Source organism: Macaca nemestrina, chromosome 5 (genome assembly GCF_043159975.1).
Source record: "Macaca nemestrina isolate mMacNem1 chromosome 5, mMacNem.hap1, whole genome shotgun sequence".
NCBI classification, from domain to species: Eukaryota; Metazoa; Chordata; class Mammalia; order Primates; family Cercopithecidae; genus Macaca; species Macaca nemestrina.
The window spans coordinates 74,922,354-74,946,673 of NC_092129.1; the positions used below are offsets into that span (position 1 = coordinate 74,922,354).

At 36.1% G+C, this 24,320-nt stretch overlaps 1 non-coding gene across 1 annotated transcript; it reads right to left on the minus strand.

The window, feature by feature from the left end:
* Positions 1-12,756: 12,756 nt before the first annotated feature.
* LOC112426099 (U7 small nuclear RNA) lies at positions 12,757-12,820 on the minus strand. The gene has a single exon (XR_003017371.1). It is a non-coding gene; the product is annotated as a U7 small nuclear RNA (small nuclear RNA).
* Positions 12,821-24,320: the final 11,500 nt, after the last annotated feature.

Below are 24,320 nucleotides of genomic sequence, written 5' to 3' on the forward strand. Positions count from 1 at the left end.
TCTTTCTTTCTTTCTTTCTTTCCTTTCTTTTTTTCTTTCCTTCTTTCTTTCTTTCTTTTTTGATGGAGTCTCACTCTGTCACCCAGGCTGGAGTGCAAGGGCATGATCTCAGCTCACTGCAACCTCTGCCTCCTGGGTTCAAGTGATTCTCCTGCCTCAGCCTCCCAGGTAGCTAGAACTACAGGTGCATGCTATCACCCCTGGCTAGTTTTTGTATTTTTAGTAGAGATGGGGTTTCACTATGTTGGCCAGGCTGATCTCAAACTCCTGACCTTGTGATCCACCCACCTCATCCTACAAAAGTGCTGGGATTACAGGCATGAGCCACTGCACCCAGCCTAATCTGTATTTCTTTAATGATATACTATATTTGGTAAGATAGAATTCTCACACCTTCTTTCAATTTTTCTTAACACATGAATTAAAAAAAAATTAGCCACATTCTTATAGCTGTTTTAAAGACTTTGTTTAGTAAGTCCAAAATCTGAACTTCCTCAGGTACCTTTTTTTTCTTTATATGCATCATCCTTTCCCATTGTTTTTGCACATCTCATAAATTTTTGTTGAAAACTGAACATTTTAAGTAATATAGCAAGAAATCCAATTTTCCCACCTTCCCACCACCTTCTGTGAGGTTTTTTGTTTGTGTGTGTTTGTTTAGTGACTGTTTTTTTCTTGAATTTCCTGGACTGAACCTGTATACTCTGTATTCTTTTTGAATCCACTGATGCTTGGTGTGTTCAGTTAGCTTAACTTATCAGCTAATGAATGCAATCAATAAGTCTCCCAGGCTTTGCAGAGGAGTTCTCCTCTCTCCCCCCGCCCTCTTTCTCTCTCTGTGTGTGTATGTGTGTGCGTATGTGTGTCGGGGCATGCCTTCAATGCTTTCACAGGCAGCTCACAGGTCCGCCTTAGCTTTCACTTCCTGCTTGCACAGCGCCTCATGGTCAGTCAGAGATGAGAGAGAAGGACCTTCTTAGATCTTTCCTGAGTATGTAAACAGTCTTCCACATGCGCCTGGCTGGCTCTCCAAATTTCCAGATATGGGGCCTTTAAAAGCACTCTATGGATGTTTCATTTCCCAGGTTTTTATTTTATGTGTTTTGGTCACCTTCTTGTTAGTTCCAACTGGAATTACTGCCTCAGGCAACTGTACTATTAAACAGTTACTGCTAATTGTTTTCTACAAATGCTTGAGCAGAGTGAGCTCTGAGTCAGGACAAAACAAAGATAAACCCTAAGAATGAGGCTTTTCAGGGAGATAGCAGACAGGTCAAATAGAGACAGTTCTCTGGGGATGAGGCTTCTGGAGAGCTGCAATCCCATTCTGCTCTATCCAGGGCCCATTAGGCTGCTGGTTTTCATAGCTATTATGGTTGTGAGGCTATTAGTTTCCATAGTTGCCTCAGAGCTGGAAAGAGGAGGATGGAAATAAACCAAATTAAAACACCATAGCACTTGCTGTTCTTACTGAGATTCAGTTGTTTTTTTGGAATAATGCTCTTAACGTTGTTGCAAGGCGTTGGTTAATTTTCAGGGTTCTGAAAATTTCAGGGTTCTGAAAAAAGTCAATCATTTTTGCAAGTGTTCTTTTGCTTTAATGGAAGAATGAATTTTCAGAGGTTTTTACTCTGCCATTTCACCTTTTTAGAAGTACTATTTTTTTTTTTTTTTTTTTGGCCTTACTGAGCTCTATTCATCATTTGGGACACAGGTTAGATGTCAATTCTACTAGGACATTTCCATGCTCTTAAGATTTGTGTCTCTCCTATATTTCCTAAAATGCCTTGTGGTTTACACACTGCATTTTAAATTACCTTTTTCTTATCTCTGTGCTCTAAACTCCTAGATGCAGGGATCATGTTCTGCTCACTCTTATCCCCAGTACCTAGGAAAATGCCTGGGACGTTGGACACTACTATTGTTGAATGAATGAATTCCTTTGACATATTTTTAAAATGCTGTAGCTTAAATAACCAATTAAATATCTAACATATAGTTTTGCTTGTCTCATTTAAAATTTTAAGTCTTTGGGTTATTTGGGTCATATTTTATATATTTATAGACTGAAGGTGTTCTTGACAACAAGATGGACATTTGCCTATCTTTGCAGGTTTCATAAGCAATTCACTTGATTCTAAGAATTTTCAAATTTTTTCTTTCTTCTATTCTCTCCTTATGCCTATCTTGACAAAAGAATTACCAAGATCAGACATAAAAGGATGAAGTAAACTAAAAATAGTCTTAGTAGTGTTTTTGGAATAGGAAATGGAAAATCATTCTCTTTTCCCTTGGTGATGAAGGGGTGGTGTTTATGGGCTGATTACATGAAGATGAGTTTCATGTTTTCTTTCTTTTTTAAAAAAATTCTAGCACCCGCAGCAGGGTTCCTTCACCAGAAATCCTTGATTGAGGAGCTAAAGGCAATGAGAAATAAGTGTGGCTGCTAATTAGACACTTTGAGTGAGCAGAAGGGGAAAATGAGCCATATAGAACAGCAGGGATTGCCCATACTCTTGATATCTCACAATTCAAGATTTTAAACTGTAGAGACAATAGACATACCGTTGTTCTCTCTGGACATTTTTGATTTGGGAGTCTTGTCAGCCCAATGAAAATATTGGATAAATCAAGTAAAAAATGAGTCATTAAGACAATACTCCATTCTTTTATTTTTGTGAAGGACTTATTTTTATTTTTTAAATTAAACTTTTTTTTAAACAATTTTATTGATACAAAATAGAAGCACATAATTTCAGAGTCATGTGATAATTTAATACAATCACATAATTTGTAAAGACCAAATCAGTGTAATTGGGATATCATCATATTAAGTATTTGTCTCCTCTCTTCTAGCAGTTTTGAAATATACAATAGATTATTGTAAACTATGGTCCCCCTACTCTCTATCAAACACTAGGTCTTATTTCTCCTATCAGACTGTGTATTTGTATCCATCAACACCCCATTCTTCAGCGAGCATTCCAAACAGTATTGTCAAAATACCTGGATGTTGAGTCTGGTATGTCTAATGTGTTCTTCTATGTTATACATAACAAATTCATAAGAGTATGATATTGATATTTTAGTTAACTGCTTTCTTTCTTTTTCATGCTTTTATTAAATTAACTGAAACAGTAGCTGACTATTAACAGCCTAAGAGCACAGTAACATTGTGGTTCAGCCTCATACAATTCCTTAGAATTCGGCCCTGTGACCCATCTGGTGATCTTTGTTCTGCATCACTCTGCTCAGTAAGTCTATTTGTGTAACTGATGCACTTAAATTTCTCACATTTGTAACATTGCCTCAGCACAGAAGATTAGTAATCAAGTCAAAGACTAGAAGGTAAAACTACATGTATATTTTCTTCTGTGAGTCATCCATCCAGTAAATAACCCATAAAACTAGAAGAGAAGCACACAACAAATACAGTAAGCTTGAAACAAAGGTTTCGAATACAGGGTGTCAAACATTTCATACAATTCAAAGAGCAGCCATTTCTTCAGATTTTTTAAAAACATGCCTGATGAACCCTCAGATGCTTTAACTGCTTCCTTTTTTACTTGTTTTTGATATATTGTCAAAAGGCTTAGCATATTAGTTACATTGGCAGAATTTTCAGAAATAGTGACTGGTTTCTTTTTACTTGCCTCACAAATTAACAATAATAATTAGAACTTAACTTTCTCTTATGTTGATATAATGTATCCTGATTTGTAGGATTTTACTATTAGGCAAATTTATATAATCATGTTAGGAAACTTAATTTCTAAATCATCCCTTTTTTCCCCTTAGTATTGATTGATGAGTTTTCAAGTAACGTATTTGCTCACTTAGGGACACACCTATTCTTGGTCTAGTAACGTCATTGTTCAGACTTGTCCTAGATTTTGTGCTGGATTCAGACATACTGCCTGAAAACAAAACAAAACAAAACAAAAAAACCCTAAAAAATGCAAATCTATTTGTAAAGCTTCCCACATCTTGGATATGAGGAAAACAAATTATCATTTCAAATAAATTTTTAGTTCAATTTTCAATCTAGTGGAACAATGTTCCTTTGTGTTCCAGCAGTAGCTTGGCATGCATATTAGCTGAACAGAATAGCAGGAAAATACAGGGGAAAATTCTACTGCTTTTTAGTTCATGAGAACAAATGAAGAAAGCTCTGTCCCCACATATTCTATCTCAGCTGTCAAAGTTAGAGACTGTGTGTTGACCCACCATTTGCAAAAGAAAGTAGGTTTTAGCTGAAACAATGCAATCCTCAAGATCACACCACGATTAGAGGCTTTCAATTTTATGTTATCTATCCCCTGTGTGAATGTGTCTGTCCACCAGAGTCCTGCACTGCTATTCGGGCAGCACCATCTTCTCCGTTAGTCCTGAGTGCCACACGCATAGGACGTGCCGTTGCTAAATGGTAATCTGGAATTCACAAAATGCTGACGGAGACAGTAAACTGATAGTCACTGATGTAACTTTCAAAGAACTGCTCTATGAAATCATGAAGTGGAACCATGGAGGCTAATTAAACTCTTCTCAAACTTTCTGGTTGAGCTATTGATTCCAATCAGAAGTTAGCTATACTTCCTATTAAAACGTGATCCAGAAACTGAAGACATTTCCCTTCAGTTCTGTTCTTCAAGATAAAGGAGCTGAAAATGCCTTCCAAATAGTGACGCATCACCCATAAAGATGGCCCTTAAACTTGAGATCAGGACAAAACATATCCAACTCAACGTCATCATTCATACCCCACCTCTTCCATTAACTATGTGGTCGTCTATAATTAAAACAACACCAACACCACACAAAACTTCCCCAAGAGAGAACTCATCATCCAGAATTTAATTCACTTCCATAAGATAGATTCCCATCTTCACAGCATGTTATCTATTTCATAAAAACTGGGGCATGTATATTCTCTTCATTAACATGTTTAAGAATTAAAGTGAGGTTTTAGTGTTTTATTTATTATTATCTTTAAAAGTTGCAAGCATTAATATTGTATTGCATAGTTTCTACTTTTAGTCATGGATTTATTAAATACAAGGCTTATACAAGTAAATTTCTCTATTTTTATAACCATCAATTACATTATGTGACCAAGTCTTCTGATCTTATAAACAGGCTATGGGCATTATAACTTTTTAACAATTGATTTTTTTCAATATTGAAATGAGACTGTGAAACATTGACAGTTAGATGAGTCTCCAGAATTTCAAAACAAGGATATGGATTCTTAAAGCCTAGAAGAATTTACACAACTCCCTCAGTAACTTAATTTAAAGGCAGCACATGAAACTCAGGAGGAGAAAAAGAATTCAATGTGTGGAAAGGAAAAGTGAGATAAGATGAAAGGATAATCCAACTTTCAGATGGTCCAAGGCAAACAATTTTAGACAAAGAATGTTTCATTTAAAAACTATGAAATCTCAGCCACGAGGGAGAATTGTTGAAGGAGGAAATAAACATTAAATTAAACAGAATGAGAAAGGCTATAGAACTGAAGGGGCTCTAGAAACATTGGTGGGTGGGGCACAATTGGGAGAAACACATTTCCTGCCTCGTGCTCGGATTTCCTGTTGCATCTTTCCCTTCCCACTGGTCTTTTCTTTCTTTCTCCACCTGCTTGCTCTCTCCCTGTCTCCCTCTCCCACCCCCTCTTCTCTCTTTCTCTCCCTTTCTTTCTTCCCTTTACCTGACATGGCTTTGCTTAGGGAAAATTGGAGTGCCAAGTATATACTAAGTTTGTAATGGAACGAAAACGGGACTTGAAATAAGAATAATGGTGTTTAGTTCCAGCTCTGCAGCTTACAAGCTATGTGACCTTAGATAGGTCCCTCAACCTCTATGAGTTTCAGTTTTCCCTGCTGCTGTATCTACTGTTCAGGAATGTCGTGAAGCACAACATAATGATACATGTTAGAGTGTTTCATTAACTGTAAATGAGAATTATCCAAATGCAGCTAGAACTATTTCTATTTCATATGTTTCATATGTTGCCTTATAATTGCTTTTATAGTTTTCATATCCCTCCTATAAGAATATAAAAATTTCTTGGGGTAATCGCTGTCTTATTCTCTTAGTGGTTTGTGCAGAGTGGAAGCAATGATTTTTTTTTAATTGAAATAACCATATGAAATAATAATACATAATCATACAATGATTTCAGGTCACATAAGCCTTTGTGTTATCAAATTGTAAGGTCAGGGAGAAGGGCCAAAGCATTCCAAGAGGCAGCCCCTGGAGACCCAGCCACAGGAGTGGCTCATATTCCCAGATTCATCCTCCCTTAGGATTCCAGTCTACATATTCAGCCAATTTTAGCTTCCACATTTCTCTTATAACATCCCACATTGTCCTAAAGTGCTGACATTCCTGGTATGTCCATAACTGGGTTCTCTTATAGCAGATTATACCTTTCTAAAATTAGACAATACTAGGCATACAGTAGTATTGATTTCTGTTCCTTTTTTAAGTTCCTAACTTGTTATAGTCTGCTTATGCCATTTTAAAGAGGAAAATGCCACTATTTTTGATGTTCCTGACTTCTTTGGAAATACATTCATTTTTATTTTGTTCAATGAAAGAAAATATATACTTTTTATTTCTTGTTACTAATTAACTGAATTATTATATGCTTGCAGGCATTTTGCAGTGCAGAATTAGGATGTCTAGGAACAGTTTCAAAGACAAAGAAAATAGAAAGAGCTAAAAAATCCTGTGCTGCTTTTGACCTGGGTTACCATAACAGAACGAATATATGCTGCTGAGGCTTAAAACACCTCAGCTTTCAACACTCATAAAATTCCAATATCACAGGGTGCTGCAACTTGCATGCACGGAGCAGTCAAGGGGTTAAGCAAGCTTTCTATTTTATGGGCCTTTAAATCCTAAGTGATGTTCTGTGTTGCACATTACGAGGGCAGCCATGAAAGGGCATATATAACATTTTTTTTTTTTTATTCTTCACATCACCTGAGTAAGATTTTGAAAGCTTGGTAACATCCCAGGAGCAAGAAAAGCATAAAAGCATTCACCAGACACAGAAGGTAGACTAGATGCATTAAGATTAGTCACCACTTAAAAGAATATATGTGCGTGCGCACACACACGTACATGTGCACACAAAAAGGAAACAATTTCAGAAAGGTTTCAGCTTTGCTTTTATAAGAAAGATATGTGAGCTCTAGAACACTTGAAAGAGGTTTTTTTATATCAGGCTTTCTGTATAACTTGGGAATGTTATCAAATATGAAAATATCTATTTAAGTTATATTTCTAAAGATATGGTGGAATCATTGTTTCTTGGTTCATATCAATTTTTGAACCGAGAATTCAAAAATTCTTGGCCGTATATGAGTCATCCTTATGGTTTTGCTTTAAAATAAAGTTTTACATTTCCAACCTTGCTAAATGTTAAATTCCTTGAGCTACATTATTTCCTGAGCTTTCTGGATTTACATTTTATAACTGATTTTTTTGTAATTCATATTAATGTATAATTACTGAAGCAATAATCTATAAAAATATATTCACATTATGCATTTGAAAGCATTCACTTTAGGGGCTGAACAATTATAATAGGATACAGATGTTGGGGAATGAAATTTATACAAATATCTGTGTATAATCGAAAGCTTCTCCTTTTTTGTTTTGTAAAAGTAAATCAGCAATGGAGTGTGCCAAAATGCTTAAAGCATAACAATAGCAAAAATTCATCATCTTTTAAATGTAAGATAGTATACACACACATTAGAAATACACATGTACAACATTTCTTCATAATTAGAAACAATTTTAAGTTGGACCTATAGCTAATGAAAAAAATTGTGGTGTTGGTTGTTCTATATTAGATATAACTAAAACACACTATTTTAATTAAGTGTTTCAAGTTATCTTCCCTTATTGGGCAGGGAAGATGCAGAATAATATTGCTTCAGAATCAAATTTGTGAAAATTGAATACAAAAATAAGCAGGCTGTGAAATAAGAATCATAATAGTGCAGAGCTTTTAAGACTATAATTAAGAATAAAATAATCATTGCAAATTACTTAGCGTAGTACTTAGTATAAAACATGCACCTTATAAAGTTGGCTATTTTCATTATTAGTTATTATTGATTTACCTATTAGTTAAATGAGGATAATATCTATCTCTCAGTGGTTTCAGTAGGATTCAGGAGCATATGTAATATGCTTCTCCTGCATCTATTTAAATGATTACATTTTTTCACCTTTAATCTGTTAAGGTGGTGTATTACATTAATAGATTTGCTAATTTTAACCCTTCTTTCATGGTATAAATTCAGTTTAGGTATGTTGCATTATTCTTTAATATACTGGTAGATTCAGTTTGATTGTATTTTGTTTAGAGCCTTTGCAACTGTATTTATGAATGAAACTAGCCTTTAATTTTTCTTTCTTGTTTGTTTCTTTTGGTATTGTAGTATTTAATAAAATATATTGGGAAGTTTTTCATTTTTCTATTTCATGGAACAGATTATTTAAAAAAGGAATGAGTTGTTTTTTGATTTTATAGTAGAAGAATTTCAACTATTCAACTTCATTATATAACTTTTTAGACTTTTAAATTTCCTCTTGAGAGCTTTGCTAAATTGTTTTTCCAGGAATTTGCCAAGTTTTCATTAATTTTCAAAAGTATTGGCATAAATCTGTAAAAAAAAAAAAGGTGGACATAATAAAATGCACACCTCAGGGTATTTTATGCCATGAGGATTAAATGAAGTGATAAATATATAAAGGACTTAGAACAAGCCTAAAGCTTATCAAATATTCAATAAATGTTAGGTATTATTATCAGTACTATTGCCTTTTAAATCTCTGCTCTGTCTGTAGTTATATTCTGTCCTTCATTCCTAATATTAATTTGTCCCATCTTTCCTTGTTTGAGCTTATTGGAGCTTTCTTGATTTTTATCAGTCTTTTCAAAAACCCACTTTTATTTTGGAATTGTTGATTTCTTCTACTGCATTTTCTTTTCTTTTTCTAGTTCATTAATTTTTGCTTTTATTTTTTAAAGGTTTTTATTTATACTTCTTTGCTTCTCCCATCCCTGATGTTTCTATCTTCTTATATAATATGCTTAGTTCATTAAATTTTAGCTTTTGTCTTTTCTAAAGGTATGTTTTTGTGGATACATGTTTCCCGTTAAGAACTTCATTAGTTACAACCAACTACATTTTTTCCATTTTATTAAGGACAAAACCACGTGGTAAAGTAAATAAAATGCACTCATATTAAGCAAACAGTTCAAAGAATATATATATACACACACTTATATATATATACACACACATACACACACACACTATATATATATACACACACATGTGTGTATATATACACACAAAGAATATATGTATACACACACACACACACACACACAAGCTTTATTCATGATAGAAAAATAATTCTTGAAAGAACCAAATGTCCACTAACATCAGAATGGATAAAGTATAGTATACTGATACCAGTAAAAAGGAATGATTCTTTTACACACACAATAAGGATAAATATGACAAATATTGTTTGGGGTTAAAAAGACGGATATGAAAGACTATACACTATATCATCATATATGAAGGATACTCTGTTTATAGTTGAATGTACCCAGATCAAGGTAGGAAACATTTCAAGCACCCAGAAATCTCCTCCATATCTGAATCCAGTCAATAACATTCTACTGAGAGAACCCTTATACTGACTTCTATCACCATAGATTAGTTCTTGCTTTTTCTTTACTTTTTAATGTAACCATACAGTATATAGTCTCTTGTATTTGTCTTTTTAGTCCCAAACAATATTTGTGATATTTATCCTTATTGTGTGTGTAAGAGATTCATTCATTTTTACTGCTGTCAGTATACCACAGTATACCATACTTTATCCATTCTAATGTTAGTGAACATTTGGTTCTTTCCAGGATTATTTGTCTATCATGAATAAAGCTGGTTATAAACTCTTGTACATGTCTTTTAATAGACAAATTCACCCCACAAACTTTGCTATATAGTATTTTCATTGTAATTCAGATTTCAGTGTTTTTAAATGTGCATTCGAATTGTTTAAACACATGAGTTATTTGTATGTGTGTCTATACACACATATATATTTATATACTTGCATTTATATATTTATACAATATACATATTTACATTTACAAACATATTTTATTCCTGTTTTTGGTTATCTGCTTTGTTCATTTCAAATCTAATTGCATCGGGAACAGAAAACATAATCTGAATAATATGAATTTCTTAAAATCTGTGGAGACTTACTTTATGATCAGTTGATGTAAATGGCTAAAGTATGCCTGAAAAGAATGTGTATTCTCCATTTGTTTAAGTATACTGTTTGTCATATATCCTTTACATCAAGTTTGTTTTTTATATCATTCAAATCTTTTATATTTGTTTCAACTTAATGACAATGAGAGATGTATATTAAAATCTCACACTGGGCCAGGCGTGGTGGCTCACACCTGTAATCCCAGCACTTTGGGAGGCTGAGGCTGGTGGATCACCTGAGGTCAGGAGTTCGAGACCAGCCTGGTCAACATGGTAAAACCCTGTCTCTACCAAAAATACAAAAATTAGCTGGGTGTGGTGGCGGGCGCCTGTAATTCCAGCTACTCGGGAGGCTGAGGCAGGAGAATCGCTTGAACCCAGGAGACAGCAGTTGCAGTGAGCCAAGATCGTGCCACTGCACTCCAACCTGGGGCACAAGAGCAAGACTTCGTCTCAAAAACAAACAAACAAACAAACAAACAAAAAACTCACAGTGATGATGACTTTTTCTATTTCTCCGAATTGTGTTAATTTCTGCTTTATATAATTTGAAACTCTTCTACTAGGCTTCTACAAATTTGAAATGATTATATCTTTGATGAATTCAACTTTTACTTAAACCTCTGTGTTTCTATGTCCTCATCTGTGAAATGGAAATAAAATGTATTTCATCAAGTTTTAAGAGGATTGAAATAGTTAATGTTTGTAAAACTTACAATCTTGTCTGAGTGTTATACATCTTTGGTGAATAAGTCTTCATCTTTCTATATCTCTAGTAATACTTTCTTCTTTGAAGTCTGTTTTTAATATTACATTATAAACATGATTTCTTTTGTTAGTATTTACCTGGTGCAAAATTTTCCATCTTTATACCTTCACCTTTGCTGTGTCTTAATGTTTTAAGTGTGCACCTGATAATGGGATAGAGCTAGAGATCTATGTCTATGTCTGTGTTTGTATCTCTACATATTTCTCTACCTTTTTGAGTCTAACAATCAATGTCCCTTTATATCGGTTATAAGAACTATATTTACATTCACTTCCAGGATTTTATTTTGTGTTTTACAACTGCCATTTACTTTCTTTTCTCTCCTTCTTCACTTTTTGTGATTAATCAGCTTCATGTAATCAATCATATTATTACTCTTCACTTATTTCAATTTCTACTATTTTTTTTAAATTTATTTATTATTATGGTTAATCACATTTTTAAAGTGTGAGAGAAAAAACTGTTAATTTAGATTGTAAAACTCCCTCTAGAGACCAAGATGGAAATAAAAAGAAGTTTAGACAACAAAACAAAGCATTGTTGGAATTTTATAATCCATACCCAGCCTACCAAAATCTAAAGTTAATCTGAATAGTTTTACCAATCTCCAGAGAAATATATGGAGCTCAAAATGCTTTTTCTCTCACCTCACTATTAATATAGGATAATAAAAGGATACTTGTTCAGTAGAGAACTGCATGTTGTTTCGAATAACTCTACAAATTAGGCTGAATCTATATTTAAATTTACATACATGTTTACAAATCTATTTGCTCATCATTTTTGTGTGTGTGTATCATCCCTTTCTTCTGGAAACATATTCCTACTTCCTTTAGAAGTTCTGAGGGTGAACACATTTTTATTTTGTCATCTAAACTTATTTTTATTTCCATCTGGGTCTTTAGGGGTAGTTTTACAATCTTAAGTTGACAGTTTTGTTTTTTTTTCTCACACACTTTAAAAATATTATTCTATTCGCTTAAAGCATTCACAATTTCTGTTTAAAAATGGGATAATTGTCATAATCTTACATGGGATCTGTTTTTCTCTTTGACTACTCTTAAGATCTTTTCTTTGTGTTTTTTCTTCCATTTTACTGATGTGACCAGGTTGGGTTTGTCTTTTATTTATCCTACTTGGTTTCTATTGTGCTTAATGAATAATACATGTTATGTCTCTCACCAATTACAGAAAATTCTCAGCTATTTTTAAAATATTGCCTTTCCTCCATTTCTTTGTTCTTTTTCTGTAATTCTGAGTAAGCATGTTTTAGACCCTCTCATTCTTTGCTCTATGACTTTTAACCTTTCTTTTTCATTTTCCATTTTAATTGTTTCTTTGGGCTGCTATATACTTAGTAATTCCTTCAGCTCTATCTTCCAGTTCACTAATTATCTCTTCAGCAAAATCTAACGTAGTTTAATATTTTAATTTCATTTTTTATATTCATATAACATAAATTATACATTTCATTGTATTATTATATTTTCATGTTTTATTTTCATTTATATTATAATGTTTCCATTTTGCTATGTTATCATTTATGTATCTGTTTTACTTCTAAACATTTTATTAAGTTATTTTCCAAACTCACTGGTTTGAAATGGATAATCTCTTCTTTGTTATATTTTAAATTATATCTTATATTTTTGTGTGTGTAGAGCAGAGACAGGCAGTTTCTGGTGAAAAGTGGAAAACCTGCTAGACAAATTATAAAAGAACCATAACACTTATATCTTATACTTCTTAAAACATTATGTATGTGTTTTTTTGTTCTGTGTCTGTTAAGTCCTCTATCTAATATCTTTTCAGGTTTGATTCTTCTGTTATTTCTCCTGGTTCTTGCTTATGTGCCATTGTCATTCATGTATATTATATGACTTGTTTGTTTGTTTGTTTTTAAATAAACCTTTTTAATTAGACCTTTATTCATGGGAATTACTTAAGGCTTGCCTTGGGGATGCATTCCCTCTAAGAGGTTTTGTATTTGTTCTTGCAAGGTCTCTGGGGCATCTCTAGCCCTGGATCATTTTTAACTACTTTTTTGGCTCTAGATTTTAAAAATATCATTAGCCAGAGAAAGCTGGCTAATGGGAGGTCAATGGACCAACTTGGAGATGCAGAGGATTAAAAGACGGATTGTTAGGTCCATATCAACACCCTAGCTACGTCATATTCAACTCATTTGCCAAAACCATGGGGATTTTATTTTATTTTTTTACCACAACAGTTGTTGTAACATTATCCAGAAATTTTCAAGCTCTGTCTTCTTTTCTTCTTTCTTACCATTCCCAACATCAAACTGTACCCTAAGAGAGCACAACATCAGAATATTGTAGAAAATAATCTAGTGAAATGTTTAGGGCTACTTTCCTCATAGTTCTAGGAAATCTCCTTCATCATCCCAAATTGTTAGCATACTCTCTCTTCTTCCAATGCTTATACTACTTCTTGCTCATATCATTAATAATGCATTCCTCCAGCACTACTGGATTAATATATATCATATAGGTAGCTATATGTGTGTGTGTATATATATGTATGCATATTCTTTCTTTATAGCTAATCTATAATGTCTGATAGTCAATGATCATGTCTCTGTAATTGTATATACTTCATCATTTTATACATTATTCCAGATAATTCAGGCATTTAGGAAGAGTTTGCTGATTGATTGGTAGTCCATCTCTGCCAAACCTAGGATCACTCTGTGAGCATCTACATTAATACTTACATTACTTTGCATGGTTCATAGGTGATACTGTTTGGTTACCCAAATCTCATCTTGAATTCCCACATGTTGTGGGAGCTACCCAGTGGGAGGTAATTGAATCATGGGGGCTGGTTTTTCCCATGCTGTTCTTGCGATAGTGAATAAATCTCATGAGATCTGATGGTTTTACAAGCTCTCTCTTTGCTGACTGCTATCCATTAAGACGTGACTTGCTCCTCCTTGCCTTCCGCCATAATCGTGAGAACTCCACAGCCATGTGGAACTATGAGTCCATTAAAACCTCTTTTTTCTTTCCCAGACTTGGATATGTCTTTATCAGCAGCATGAAAATGGACTAATACAATATGCTTGTCTTGCTAATTTGATCTTTCTTCTTGCAGGCTGTCTCTGCTTCTTCCCTGTTCCAGCCCTAATCTACTAACTCTATCTTTGACTTCACCCTTTTCAGAACAATAAGGTCTTCTGGGTAGCACATATCTCAGTCATTGTGCCTTGGATTCAGGCAGGTGAACCAATGCTTTTCTTTTAACACAAAATCATTAAAAGAAAAGAGAAAGGACCTTCATAAAACCAGGCACCAACCTGGATTGCCAGGAACTTGTTTTCCTTTCTATTCCTACAGCCTTGTGATATTACTGAACTCTCAACTGCATGTTTTACACTTTGGCAAATTCAAGGATCTATCCTGTCCCTAAGACTAGGGGACCCATATATGTCCTAAGCGTATATGGAGCTCTAAACAGTACTCTACTGGCATAGCATCAACAGCTCTCTCATATCATGCTGCTTTGCTTCCTGATTTTAGCAAACGAAAGTGTCCTTTTTTTTTCTTCTCATGCCTGTGTCCCTGATTTAGCTCATTGATGGCTTGGTACTTCTCATTTCTCTCAGTGTGGTTCTTGTCCATATGGAGGCTTGCTGTTGATTCTCCCTGATGTTGCCTATCTTCCTTGTCTCCTACTTTTGATGGGAGCTTGGCTCCCCGCTGATAGTTTGCTCCATACCTGCAAATACATCTGTTCTCTAAATTTACTTGTCACTGTTCCTCCCATAGATTTCAAATAGGTTGCTACCTATTAAAGGCCACTTATCCCCAAACTGATTCCTAACACTTTTAAAATAGTTAAGGAAATACAGACAAATGATACCTACTTTGCTCCTAAACTTTGAGTTGACAGAGTCAATATACCTATGCTTTGGGCAGCAGAGATGAACATACTTGGCAATGGGTAATCTGACTGTGTTACAGGTATGGTTAGAATCAGAAACATCAACTTTTAGGGAACATATATTTTAGATACATAATAGTGTCATTAAACAAATATCAAATAATGCCCTCACATCTCCATAAGCCTACCATACTTCTGTGGTGTTAACTTAGTTTATTTGCCTAAATTGTTTGTAGGACACAATAAGCTGTGCCGTATAATAAAAGTTATAATAATGCCACTAGAATTGATTTTCATGCAGGATTAAGATTGGTCAATAAGTCACTATAACCATATTTTAATCCTCAGATTGCTAAAGAAAGTCATCCTGGAAACATCACCTCTGAATTCTTACTGTTTAAAAGGATGGAATCAGTGCAGAGAGAACAAAAATGGATAGAAATATATTTTCTACACATAGTATTTGGCAGGAGTGGAGAACAATCAATATGAAACCTCTAGTTTAATACTTACTATTACACATACAAACACAATACCAAACTTTTTAGCAGCAAAGAAACATATTAAAATCAATATTACGCACAAATATGTATTGCGCCAAAGAAAATGTCAGATGAAAAATCTGTGGAGATCAATATTAGGGACCAAAAATTTCACATATTTTCTCTATGATGCGGCTGCTAAATAAAGAAATTTGTATTAGTGACATTGACAATGTGCAAGACTTTCTCATTAAAGAAACTCCAGCTTAATAAGTACATGTTACAGTATTGGATTTTTTCCAACCCTCTCCCCTCCTTTTTTGGCATTTACTCATGTAGGAGATTATGATACATCTGTCGAATATGACGTGTGTTAGTTCCAGCCTGCATGTAGGAATAGGAAAAGCTAAGTCTGCAGCGGTGGCAGCCTTGATAGAAGGAAGGTGGCAGCCTTCAGTATGTGTATATATTGGTGACATTTCTAGTGTGCCACTGAGGAAAACAAAAGAGAAACATAATTTTACCCTACAGGATTTATTTTCTTCTCCATAATAAAATTAATATTTTCCCCTAATGTCCTCAGACGTGTTACCTAGACTCCCTATCTCCTAACCAGAAGTAGCCTCGTATGTCTGAACACAAACCTTGTTAGATAATAAATTCATCTCAGATATGTTTATTTCTGATTGAATCTCCATCAGAGAACAATTTTGCATTGAGATATGTTTCTAAATTTTAGCAAAGTTTTGTATATCACTATTTAGAGTGACTCCCAACATCTTTCTGCATGAGATGATTAGGCTCATGAAGTAGGCACTCTATTATCTATTGTTCCCTGCTCTGTTGCTCTGGCAAAACATTGACATCAATCATCAATGTCATGTTGATAACTCCTTTATGTAATTACCCATCTTTCTAGAAGGTCTGAAGAGATATCTGTACTACTTATTAGCCACAAGATCAAGACAGGTCATTCAACCTCTTTGGCCGTGTTCCCTAATTTGGAACATGCACATAATATCTGACCTGCATGCTTCATGGGGTACAATGATCAAATAAAATGATAGTCGGAAAAGTGGTTTTTAAAACTGTGAAGCCCTGTGCAAACATGAAAGTGTCTTTCAACATGGTACCCACAGACATGGAAATACGTGAGTATAACTCTGCCATTGGTGGCCTGAAACAACAATGAGAATGCTGCATCAAGGTCCAGATTCTGTCTAGCAACAGTGAGGTTTAAGCCTCAGTGCAGACAGCTGGCCAGGATGAGTTTTATCATTGTTAGATCGGTCTTATTATTTCAGTGTATTTTGTGAGTTCTTGACCTCACGTGCCTGAAAACTGCCCTTGCAGGGGAGTTGTTAAAAAGATGCTCTGGCTTTTTCACTCTCAGAATTGTACGATGAATGTATCCAGCATAGCCAGTTCTAACCTATCAAGAAATAAATTTGCTATCATTTAAATATGCAAAATTAGAAAAAAAGTCTTCCTTAAACACATTTTCAAATCATGCTGAAAGAGATTTATAATTTGACAAGGATGTGTGAATCTGGGTTCTGATGTTCAGAAGTAGAAATAAAGCAATTTGCTGCCCACGTTGTAAAAACTAGAGCTTCGCATCCCCCATTGGAAAACTGTCCTTTGTCTTTCCCTATCACCATAATTAACTAGTTCCTATTCATTAAACAATGAAACAGACAATTAAATAGTAATAATAGTGCTTTAATTATGAAGGTATTGTTATCTGCATAGAATGTGGAAAGGGAGATCACTTTAGCTGCATTTAAAACATTTGCTTCTCTGCTTTTTAAATACAGAAGAAAAAAGTGTTCATAATTTCAGAGCCTCTAACAGGAAAAAGGACAGAATCTATACCCTCAGACAGCCATTTTTGATAAACGGGAGTCACATGTATTGATGGAGTAAGCATTGATTAAGACATGTGAATTTGTAAGACACATTCTTAGTATTTTTTCAGGACGCATCTTCAATAGTCCTAAGAACCATCAGCAAGTAATTTTAGACACAAGGATGCATGGTGAAGATGAAAGTCCTGTGCATGATGACTTTCAGAGTTTGTTAAGCACCATGATACTTGGGTTAAATCACTTCAAACTACTCTAACTTGCATTTTCTTTTTTTCTTTGAGTTGAGTACGATTTTGATACTAGAGTTGGCTCTACTATCACTATTTTATGCTTTGATACAACTGAATAAATTATGTCTTCAGTTATACAAAAACCAGCTGAATCTCCAAAATATGTTTTGTTCCTTTTCCTGCTAACAATTCTCCACGTCTGGGACTTTATTTCTCAGGAAAGAACTTCAGATATAAACTACTGTCTCTCTTACCACAGTTACCTTTCACCTAGTAAAATCTTAGCATGGGGACAGCTTTGGCAATTAGAAACGAAAGCTTTGGCAATTGGAAAGGAAAGCTTTCTATTTTATAATTAAATAAAAACTTGGTGTTTGTAAGATCAGCTGAGAGAAAGGAAGAATAGACTCAAAGTCAGGCAAGTAAGTTTATTGAACCTGCTGGCTGCTTCACTACAGACAGAGGAGGCAGCCCTGAGCTTACAAAATGAGGGATTTATATGGGGGAGACAGACTTTGGCGTTGTTTGCTGGTTAATTCTGCCACATATCACCTTGTGACGTTTACGGTGTGGGGGGGGTGTAGGGAAAGTTTGTTTATGCTTCCTGCGACCTCCCGCTGTGCGGTTTGGGATGGTTTGTAATTGGGATTTGCTCATGGCAGCAAGGTCTGATAAGTGAAGTCTGCTGGCTCCACCGTGGCGCCTAGATAAGGGCTTAGAAATGTAAAAAGACTTGGGGGAAGGGGAGGGGTGGCACGGAGATGTTTGGGGGGGGTGTCTATAGTACCAAGAAGGTTTCTGGGGCTGTTTGTCCCTAACAGTGTTTATTAAATGTTACCTATTCAGCTACAAAGGAGGTAATATTGTATGACCATTACCTCTAGATCTGAATCTATTCTTTGCCTCTGAGAAGCTCTGTGACCTTGAGGAAGTAATCCTCGGAGTCTCTTTTCTCCATCCATAAAATGGGGCTACCTTACCGGCTTTGAAAATTACATATAAAACACTCAGCATGGATCCAGGCTTAGTGTATCCTTACTAACCTTACTAACCTCACTTGTTCTCATCATTCCAAATCTCATGGACTTTGTTTTCTATATCGGTAGGCTCCTCGGTGCAACAAACTAGTGAATCCTCCCAGAAGACATAAAGGATCAGTTATTGTTGTTTCATTTTGTTTTTCCCTTGATTACATCCACTTTCGCGTTTCAATATTTCAGAAAATAATGCCATTTCTCCCACACAATCCAAACGGTCTCCAAGGCACTTAACAGGAACTAACCTGGAGTCATGTGATTCATCTGCCTGAGAATTGGCTCTAGAGCCCAGGTGTCTGGACTTCTAGGCTTGCTATTTCCAAAGCATCCCTTCTTCTTAGGAAAGGAGCAGAAGGCATCCCTTTTTCTCCGTTCCTAAACTGAAAGGCATTGATTTATTTTTAACAGTTAGACATTAAACAATTATTGAAGGTTAAAAATGCAACCACAGATGCCCTTGGGAGTTCATTCCATCTGAGATTTCTCTAAAGGTAGTAATGACACTGTCTTCAGCCTCCTTAGACTTTACTAATCCACAATAAGTTGGCGGCAGAATATCAGTTGGCAAATAGTTAAAGACCTGAACTATGACAAATTTCGTTGTAAACCTAAATATCAGAAAAATCTAACCTGGATGTGTGAAATTTTAATTTACAAGGTCCACTGCAAGAAAGGTACAATCGCACTGTGCGCTCAGTGTATACTCAGAACTCTGTATTGTATTTTTTACCCTTTGAGTACCCAGTGTGTCTGTCTTTAGACAGCCCTTCAGGCTAATGCTGGATGAGAAGCTCTTCTATAACCCTAAGTAAATAGATCATCTTCTGTCTTTTTAATTTAGAAAATAATGTTTCTTCGTAAGTCTGTGTCAAGTTCTTGAATCAGCCTCACTTTCTTATGGCAAGGAGTAGAACGAACCCAAGAAAACACACCAGCTGTGACCGCAGTATTTTATGAAGAAACCTTTCAGGCTGAAAGGTGAAGGACACTTGTACCTGACAGTATCCATCCCGATTCCTCACTAGGTCAAGTAAATACATTGATCTTTAAAGAGCACCGTGATCATTGGAAGTGCAAAAATTTACTTTGGACTCTTTTCTGAGTCCTATCAATGAAGGACTGTTTTAATCAATTTAATAATGAATTTTTTTTGCCAAGGTCATATTGTATTTCATTAATTCACTCTCTAGTATCTTCCTTTGTTAATTAGTAAGCTCAAGAAATCAGAAAGAATTAATATCCTTGCCTGTATTCTAAGTGATTTTCAATGTTATATATTCATAGTTACTCAATTTTATTTTCAACCTATACTCCAGAGTTCACATAAATACCATTTGGCATTTGATTAAAACCTCATCATTATTTCAGTTTATTAGAACAAATGTTTTTTGACTACCTACTTTAAGGCCATTTTCAGGGAAGATTCCTTCATGAAAAATATATCAGCTGCTTGATTCTCTACTCAGTGAAGACAGACTACCTTTTAAGGAAAGTAGAATAAAAATTCTATTTTTCTACGGCAGATTCTGTGCCAGATGCCTTATATACGTTTTCTTATTTAATTATCCCAGTAAGTTATGTGCTAGGCATGACTATATCCATTTTACAGGTATGAAAACTGAGGTGAGGAAGGTAAAATAACTTGCTGAGGATTGTATAGCTGGGGAGTGGCAGGAATGAGGTTGAAGTCGCTCTGACTTGCTGTCACATATTGCTCCTGACTACACATAGTCACGCAGACACAGGGTTTTCTCATAATCCAAGAAAGATGGTCACTCATGCCATAAGAGAGCAGCAAATCAGTTATCATGACATTTCCAAGGAGGGGAAGATTGCTTATAACTCCAAATAATAAGGGAAATGTCACCGAAGTGGTGGCATTTAGTCGGAATCTTGAAGGACAGGTGGGTTTGGGTCATGTGGGAATAAACGGCACTCCTGGCGAATGGGGTAGGTTAGGCAAGGAAAAGGCATTGGGGAAAGGGAGAAGACAAGTCTGGGAAAAGCGAATAGTCAAATTTGTGGGGAGCAGGGAGCATATGAAAGAAAGTAGAAGGAGATGAGTATGAAAAAGTAGGGCAGGAGACATTGTTGGGTGCCTTCCACACCTGCCTACAGGATTTGTACTTAATGGAGAGCTCTAGAAAGTTTTCAAATAGGAGAATGGCATGATTGCAGCTGTGTTTTAGGCAGCTTAATCCAGGAATGCTGTGATGGACAGAAGGGACCAGCTCAGTTAAGAACCAAAAAAGTAGAGCTGGGAAGGTGGGGAGTGAAACGTGCCTTCAATATTCTTGCATCTCAGTGACTATTAGAATTAGGTGATAGCCAATGGCAACAACAGCAGGACAGAATCTTGCGTTTATATTATGTTGATCTTATTTTATGTGTGTTTAATTCATGGGGTAGAAGATACGTTTATTTGTTTTGTTAGAAGTTGAAATTGGGGTGCTCATGAGATGTCCAAGTGGAGATATCCCAGAGCAGGGAAAACATTCCATAAAGAACTTAGAGGAAAAGTAGAACTGGAGAGGCAGATATGGAAATCGCCTGCCTCAATGCAGTTACAGACAAGAGGAATGATGAGAAGCCCGAGGGAGAAAGTCTAGAGCAGAGTATCAAGGTAGAGGTTTAAAGAATAAATTTAAGGAATGCTTCACTTTGGGAGTGGGAGAAAGAAAGTCACATGGAGAAAGAGAGGAAGAAAGGAAGAAGTGACGAATGCCGTTCATGAGCACCTTCTGCGGAACAGAGCCAGAGCTGAATGCCTTATATCTCATAAATGCAGCAAGCCTCCAAACCAGGTGTGAACCTCAGTTTGCAGATCAGAAAACCGAGGCTCAGAGAAGTCAACTTATCAAAATCTGACAACTGTATGGTAGTGATGGAGCCAGAATTGGAATCTGATGTTCTGATTCAGAAGCCTGTGCTTTTTTTCTGAGTCACAGGTTGTCAAACTTTATATAAAGGGCACAATAGTAAATATTAATATTTTAGGCTTTAAGAGCTGTGTGGTCTTAGACGCATCTACTTAATTCTTCTCTTGCGGTGCACAAAGAATCACAGACCACAGTAAATGGGTGTGGCTGAGTCCAATAAAACTAAATCTGTGCTCACTGAAATATGATTCTATATCATTTTCCTGAGTCACAAAACATTACCTTGTTTTGATCTTTTTCCAACCACTTAAAAATGTAAAAGCCATCCTTCGCTTGCAGGGAGTGCAAAAACAGGCGGCAGGCTGGATTTGACCCGTGGGCTGCAAAATGTCAGAAGAGGTGGGTGGGCAAAAAGTCAGAAATGTATCGAACCACAGAAGTTTATAGTTCCGGACTGGGCATGGTAGCTCGTGCCTGTAATCCCAGCACTTTCGGAGGCTGAGGCTGGTGGATCACTTGACGTCAGGAGTTTGAGACCAGTGTGGCCAACACAGCGAAACCCTGTCCCTGCTAAAAATACAAAAATGTGCTGGGCATGGAGTGGGTGCCTGTAATCTCAGCTACTTGGTGGCTGAGGCAAGATAATCACTTGAACCTGGTAGGCAGAGATTGCAGTGAGCTGAGATCACACCACTGCACTTCGGCCTGGGCAACAGAGTGAGTGAGATTCTGTCTCAAAAATAAAATAAAGTAAAAAGTTTTCAGGTCTGTACCATAATTGTTGGTTGAATCTTTATCTCATCATTTGTAGTGACACAGATTATATTTTAATGTCTTTGTCCTGTTTACGTCCTTGAACCTATAAGAACAAACCTGTTTAATTGTAAACTCACTTCTTAGAGCTTGGAGAACTTAGCAATCCTCTTGGAAATGGGGAAGCGGGCTCCTCAGGCATAACTTAGTCAACCTCATTTTCTCATTTCCTTCAGCATATTTTCCTCTCCGTTTTGTAATCTGTGTGGTTAAGACTGACCTACACTTCAAGCCTTTTCTGTGGGTACATCAGTTCCATTTTAACTCTGATTCCTATATTGAAATAATTCTGCTTCTTAAGGATGAGACAATCTGCCTTCTCCCATAGTAATGAACCTCCAACATGAGAAGCAAAACAAAGATCATTCTCTTCCCATTCTTCACTGAAAATTACTATTTCAGGTTTTGTTCTTGTTTGAAAACCAAGTATGAGAATTTTTGTACATTCCGCCTGTTCTCTTCTTCATGTAATTACATTTTTATTTGTTTGAATGCCAATTCTTGTCATCTAAGTCCCTCTTTTATACATACATCCTCAGACCCAAAGCAGCTCTTTATGTTTGAAAATGTATGTTTTGCTTTGATTATTATTATTATTTTTTTCCCTGTGCTGTCTTATCCCCTCCCCACCCCGCCCCTATTTCTGGCAATGCAACTGAACTGAACTTTACTAATTTTGAACTTACCTTTTACTCATTTCCTTTCTCATCTCACATCTGGGGAGAGTATGTTTCATAGAGAAGAGAGGACTGAGGAGGAAATCCGATGTTTTGATTAACAGGAAGAATATGTGGCAGGGGTAGAAGTAAATTGTAAGATCTCAAGGCCTATCCAGTTTGTCACTATTCCTCAAAGTGGGCCTGCATTTTGGAAAGCTCAGGAAATGGTTTTAAGGGCAGGACTGGCAAAAACAATGTGAAAAATTAGGCAAGTATGTAGTTGGATGATCTACGATGTGTCTCTTCAGGCATACTCTCCCCTCTTGAGTCATCTTCTGGAAATATCTCTTCTTTGTTCTGTTATTTGCTGACCGCAAGGTACTGATGCCCAAGCTGTAGAGGCAAACAGTGACAAGATGGTAGATGAAGATGGAATTGACATCATCTGTGCCCACAACAATCATCATCAGAATGGCTCAAGGTGCTTCACTGGCCACTAAGCTTATACCTTTTCCAGATTATCTTTTTCTCTTGCTGGGCTCCAAAAAGGTGGCTATATTAAACTCATTATCTGTTGATCAATAGCATCAAGTACAGTTATGAAACTGATATGGACCATTTGGAAATTAAAGAAACCCAAAGATGAGGCCGGGCGCGGTGGCTCACGCCTGTAATCCCAGCACTTTGGGAGGCCGAGACGGGCGGATCACGAGGTCAGGAGATCGAGACCATCCTGGCTAACACGGTGAAACCCCGTCTCTACTAAAAAATACAAAAAACTAGCCGGGCGAGGTGGCGGGCGCCTATAGTCCCAGCTACTTGGGAGGCTGAGGCAGGAGAATGGCGTGAGCCCGGGAGGCGGAGCTTGCAGTGAGCTGAGATCCGGCCACCGCACTCCAGCCTGGGTGACAGAGCGAGACTCCGTCTCAAAAAAAAAAAAAAAAAAGGAAACCCAAAGATGAACTTTGGAGTGAACTTAGTCTCAAATCGTTGCTTTGAAACAAAGGAATATGAAAAACTATTCTCATGTAACAAATACTTGTTATGTACCAGACCTTGCCCTGGTGCTTTATAGACATTATTTTATTTAATTCCTACTTTTTATATGAATTATTGTTATTGTGCTTCTTTTGCAGATGGAAAAATTGAGACCCAGGGAGGTTATTTACCATACCAGAACTTGAACCCAGTTACGATGGGTTCCCAAGTCTATGCTGCCGCGAAACATATTAGATTGAGACAACCACCTATGATGGTAACCTTTACTTCATATTGATTTCACTTTTTGGACCTCTGTGACATCTGAAAATCTTCAGGGAATTGTAACTGGGGGAGAAAAGCAGCTTTCTCTCAGGGCATAC